A 6,598-nucleotide genomic window follows, 5' to 3' on the forward strand; every position below is an offset into this window, starting at 1 on the left:
AAAAACAGAACGATAGCATTAAAACATAATGACCTGATGAGTCATACAATTATTTTAAGCACTCAAAAAGTGGCCGAAAACAGTATTTTGAGAAATGTTAAATCTCATTATATTAATTTGATAAATTAATCATTCTAGAAGGAATTGACGGAAAATAAAACTCAGAGCTGTAAATATAGATTAACCAATAAAAAAACGGCAAATATGAATTCTATCCTTTCATGTAATAGAGAAAGTTTTATTTAACAGCATCTTTGCTGTGGAGGAGGTTTATACCCGCGCCTTTTATGTAGAATAAAATTATTAACAAGTATTGGAAAAGTAATATCGTTAAGATTTAGATTATAATGAATTTTTAATAAAAATATTCAAATTTCCTCGATCTGCAAACTGCTTCATTGTGCCGAAATATTTATCATATTTGCACAGGTAATCTTTTTTACAAATGTCTTTTACTAATTAACAATTTTTAATTGTCAATGAGTCCAAAATAAGTCATGAAATCATTTCCAGTTAAATATTGTTAATTAGTGAAAGAAAGAAACAATTGCAATGCGTAACATACATTGAAGATTCAAAACGTGCATGTATTTTACTTTAACCAAAGTCGATTGATTATCATTATAAATCAGTACTTTGTAACTAACTTTCAAATGCTTTTTAATAAAATATAAAAAAAAAAAGTCGTTTTAATATTTGAATATCTTTATATCACATTCGGTTGTTAACAATTTCCTTATCACTATATTATATATACCGAGTATTTTTTTTTAAATCGTTACTCTTTCAAACAGGATGTTTTGGAAACAAGATATCGTATCGACCATTTGAATAATATTACGTATATATCATTTGCCAGACAGTAATCTGACCATGCATACAGCTAAATATCAATATTTTTTGACGATTCTTTATTGGTTCAGACATAATTATTATGGTGGTGATGTTGTCATCTCATAAACGATGCTTATATACAGGACAAAGAAACACATGTACAAGAACGCAGTTCTGAAGTATCGGTCGATCGGGCTTTTTAGCAGTTTTAATGACTGAGAAATACTGACGAGAGACTTAATAGTTTATGAAGACATTAAAGAAAAGCAATTTTAATAGTGAAACTATTACATTTTCGTGATCAAATCATTACAAATCATTTCATTTCGTTGTATGGTTCAATATAACGGCTATTGGTGACTTGGCCTGAAATGGGTGTGTTCAAATACATACGTCATGAATGATTACTGTTAAAGGTCAGCGCCAAATGTCGCATACCGCAATTATTTATATTGCTTAATTGTCATTTGGTCCGTTTGGTTATAAACACTTTTAAAGATAACTGAACGTTGAATTATTATCAAAGATTCCAAATATTAAATTCCAGTTTCAGAGAAACTTTTATTAATATTCGATGTTATCGAGTGCAGATTCAGATTTAAAGTTTACAATAAAACACTAGAAGTTAACAGATGCTGTTTATGTCAGGTGCTGACTTCCCCCATTCTCATCTTTTCATAGAATTCATTCAGACTGTTTCCCTTTACACACAATTAATCGATCTAAAAAAAAATATGCATGTACAAAAGACGAATGTTTAAATACATAGACGTTAATTAAAATAATCGGAAATGACGGTTTCTTATTTCGCACAAGGTCTTGTATTCCTATCAAGGAAACTGTTTCAATTCCAAGAAACCACTTTTGAAGGATAACCAAAATTAAAGGTGAATGGCAAAAAATATAATCTATCGGTATTCGAAACATGATGGCTCGTAATTCTCTGAATGAAATTAAAACTCAGTCAAATTTCTAATACACCTGTATGACTATTTCTATCGTATCTATTGCCAAAAATAATCTGAATTAATGTATGCCGATTCCTAATTGAAATGTCCGTTACTAATATATATATACGTTTAAACCAACCATTCTCGTCAAAGTTATGCAAAATAAATGTACAGAAAAGTCTGAAGTACATGTAAACAATAAATTCAGTCTAATTACTCATCGATGCTCCAAACGTATTCGGTGAGGCACTGGTGTGATTTGGTCCTTAATGTCTCATTTAAAAGACTAGTACTATTTTTTTATAAAGACAAAGGAAAACGATATTCTAGAAAATTAAATTACTTAGATCCGGCATTTTAAAATTTGTCTTCCTTTATATTAATTACTCCCTTACTTCGAATTCTAAAAATTTCATTTTCCTTTACGTTAACCGACTTAGATTAAATTTTGATTTAGACTAGCCGCATACCAATTTCTAAGGACAATTAACCAATACATGTTCAAATGTGAGGTGTAACGAAAGTTAGCGTACAACATAGATAGCTAGAAGGCGCGACATCAATGTATTTATGAAGTTTATCAAAGTATTTACATACTCAATTTTAAGACTTCGCATTTTCTTGCAATATGCTATCATTTATGAAATAACACTGGCTCAATAGCATATGCAGAAATTGTTCATTGATTTGAACAATTTCACTATTAAGATTTATTTCGACGTCTGTTCTGTCAATATCCTGCAATATTTACATTTTCCAATGTCTTTGTCTGTGATAACACTACAAATCGATTTTGTAGTCTATAGTCCAATACATTTTATCAATAGTTTTGCTTTAAAATATTTAATTGTACATTAAGATTATTGGTGAAAATTATCTTAATATAAATAATGAATTTGTTTTTAAAATATAAGATGATAAAACACGTTCGGGCTTCGCCTTTATTGGATTTTGGTCATCACCAACCGTATTTGATTACCTCATAATACTCTGAGAATTAATCTTTATTCCTTAATTAACAAAAGCATTGAAGCTATATCGAGGCACCTGATTACGCAATGGCCCCTTCTAAAAATATGTTTTCGATTTGCAGCGGAAAAAATAACGCTAACGAAAGTAGTTCATCTACACTGAATATCTCAAACATAGTTTTTATGCCCAAGATGTGGATTTGTATCACTGTGAGGTTTTCTTGCATTCAGGAGCTTGCTTTCAGCGAATCCCAGCTTAACGCCATTATTGGAAATGTTCATGTTATTTCAAGCTTGAATTGCAGAACAATCGTGACAAGTAAATGCAATTCACAAAGGGTCAATTGTAGTCATTTTTATCCTTTCAAATATCCAAAGACTGCTTGGCTGGAAATTGGAAAATCACCCAAACAATTGATAAAACCTTTATGTTAATTTTCATGGAAACTGCAGGCCAAAATACACTCTGTTCAAGGCTAGACTGATGCTATATATACATGACGTATGTACACATTGGATTCCACGTTGTTGTTTTTTTTTTTTTTTGGGGGGGGGGGGGGGGGGGTTTACAGAGGTTAATTGACTTTGTATTGTTTTCAGGGTAATAGGTACAAAATAACAGAACACTCCGTTATGCCTAGACCAATATCTTGGAATATATCGGAAGTCCCCTATCCAAGGCATTTGTCGGAGTTTAGTAACAGGTTGGCCATGCTGTATTAATGGCCATTACATGTACATACACGTATTGATCAGGCCTTATGTATTTATACATGCATCTATGCATTACCTGACAGTGTACACTATAGGCAAAATTGCTAACGCACCACTTACTATATTGTACACTGTCAGGTAATGCATAGATGAATTTTTTCCTGAAATCGGTGGACTTGAAAAGGTAACAAATAAGATGCTTTCGTTTACATATTTTGATAATAATAGTAATCCAAAATTAAGACTTTTGTTGCATTTTATTCTATTTTTAGATAGTTCATCTGAAATTAATAAAAGTGAATCATGATATTAATTGTGATATCATATTCGAACATGCATTTTAAGCATAAATAACCCCCATTATAGTCACATATAAAATGTACATATTTTCACAAATATGTTTACATTTCATCAAAATGAAAATTGGAAATCATGAACTTTGACCTTTTGTAGTTATAAAACGGGACGGGCAAAATTCTTTGAATTTCATGAGAAAAAAGACTTTAGTATAGTGAACAAAATGGTATGTAACTTTGGTACAACCTCTAAAAAATGCAAGCCGCAAACCTTACAATATGACATCTTTAAAACAGTTTCCATAGTTCTGACACATTTCTGTTGCGGGGATAAAGTAATTATTGCTTACAAAGATTGATTAATATATTATTTCAACAGTTTATTATAATACAGAAAATGAACCATCATTTGTTGCAAACTTATTGACCAGCTGCTTTGAGTACTGTTTTTATGAAACATTGGTACCCCCCCCCCCCCCCCCCCTCTAATCATGTGATTCAGATATCCTCCATTTGCTCGGATAAATGCGATGTGTATGTCTTGTCGCCTAGTATTTACTCGGCACTTTGGAATTTTTGCTCGGTCCCTCACACTTCCGGTTTGTACAAATTTCCGGTACAACCTGGCAATTGACGTGTGGCGCCTTTTAAACACTGTGACTACCTAAACAGACAATGTTTTTATTTGATAAGCATGCTGCATCATGTTTTAGCCAATATCATCGGTAATCCTTAAATTATAAACATTTTATTCTAACATATTTAAAGGAGCACCCTATAATATATATATATATATATATATATATATATATATATATATATATATATATATATATATATATATATATATATATATATATATATATATATATATATATATATATATATATATATATATATATATATATATATATATATATATATATATTAAAGCCCCTTTCACATTTGGCGCACGAGCACTTTACAACACTTTGCGATCGGAATTTTATAGATTCGCACGAGCTCTCTCATACGTTGCACGCGCTCTCGCATACGTTGCACGAGGTCTCGCATTCGTTGCATGCGTTTTAATGCTCGCATCAAGTCTCCTCAAAATAGTGGACATGCATACTATTCAGACGCAACCGTATGCGATCCAAATCATCGCAGTGCAACGAACGAACAATAGTACGAACGTTTCACAACATTTTGTGTACTCGCAAGAGTGATGCACGAGGTCGTAAGATGAATCGCTGCTTAATATGCGTGTGTTTTGCGACCATGAAACTCTTGCTCCACATGTCTCATATAATCTTGCAATGTTTTACTTTATTACCTAATCAAAGATATTTTGTTGTTTTATTACAAATTAAATATTTGCGTCTATTTTGAACTGCCGGTCAATAGACTGCGATCTATTGGACCGCCGGTCAATAGACTGTGATCTATTAGACCGCCGGTCAATAGACTGCAATCTATTGGACCGGCAACGTATTTAAGAACGCAGGTATGTTAATTAATGTTACATCCTTTCGATAGTTCTCAGGGAATGTATATTCCTTTACATAGACGCTGTTTTTAGTACTTGGTGAAACCAAATTCAAAATGGAGTATCAAATAATCAACTAATCAACAGTTTAAAAGCCTCATATAAGGTAAAAGACTATTTAAAAGATAATGCGTTGAAGACCCCCCCCCCCCTTCTTTGTGTAAACTTATATTAAATTGAGATGTTGTAATGCATGCAACAGGTTTTGTGCATGTAAAAAATGAAAAAAAAAAATCTTAATACATTGCATAATGGCACGAAAAACATTTGCAATATGCAAATTGTAATCCCCGAAAACTTAAGAAGGAATTAGGTAATAAAACAATTATTTAATGCTTGAACAGTCAATAGACCAGAATTTTTCCCTTGGTGCAGGGAACAGCTCAGTATGATCTATTGCCCTCGGCCGTTGGCCTCGGGCAATAGATCGTACTGAGCTGTTCCCTGCACCTCGGGAAAAATATTCTGGTCTATTGACTGCTCAAGCATTAAATAATTGTATAATATTGCACGACTTATCAGCCTCAATATGCCACTAGCATATATACTCTGTATAAGCATCTCTGTTTCAGACTACAATTGACAATAAACATTTATAGCATGATGGTGAGGAAAATATGAAGATTTATTACTCCAAGAAAAATCATATTTACCATTCTTTCATAATTTCGAATCATAGAGAGTTAAGTTGGTTTTGTGATATAAAGAAAATCAATGAATAAATATTTTTGATTTAATCATGTTTGTCTACATATCGTATGCTCATATCGGCTTTTTCATTCCTATGAAATCGCCCTGTCACGTGACTTTATAGACCAATCAGATATAATAGAATAATCATATTGAGGTATGATAATAAATGGTGCTTCATCTAGATGTTTCTTCTTGTGCGGCATGTTCTCTCGCTTTCAACTATGTCTACTGAAGAGCGTCGGAAATGGGCGGTATATACCCCCTCTGACTCGCACGAGCATTTGTACCATGGAACGCATGATCGCACGTCCAATCGCATTGGCGCACGTTCAATCGTCCGATCACCTGGTCTCTCGCGCGACCCCATCGCATTATCTTTCAACAGTCGCTTTCATTGTACAACAGTCGCATATAGACGCAAGATATATCACACGGTTTTATGCGTTTACATCGCACAACGCTCGCTTAGATCGTGCGAATTTCGTACGAATACTATTTCAAATGCAGTTATTTTGGCAACAGTTTAGGATTCATATCTAAAAAATTTTCGCTCGCACGAATATTTTGTCGCTTCTGATATTGCGCCAATTGTGAAAGGGGCTTAACACGCCA

Source organism: Crassostrea angulata, chromosome 5 (assembly GCF_025612915.1).
Source record: "Crassostrea angulata isolate pt1a10 chromosome 5, ASM2561291v2, whole genome shotgun sequence".
Taxonomy (NCBI): Eukaryota; Metazoa; Mollusca; class Bivalvia; order Ostreida; family Ostreidae; genus Magallana; species Magallana angulata.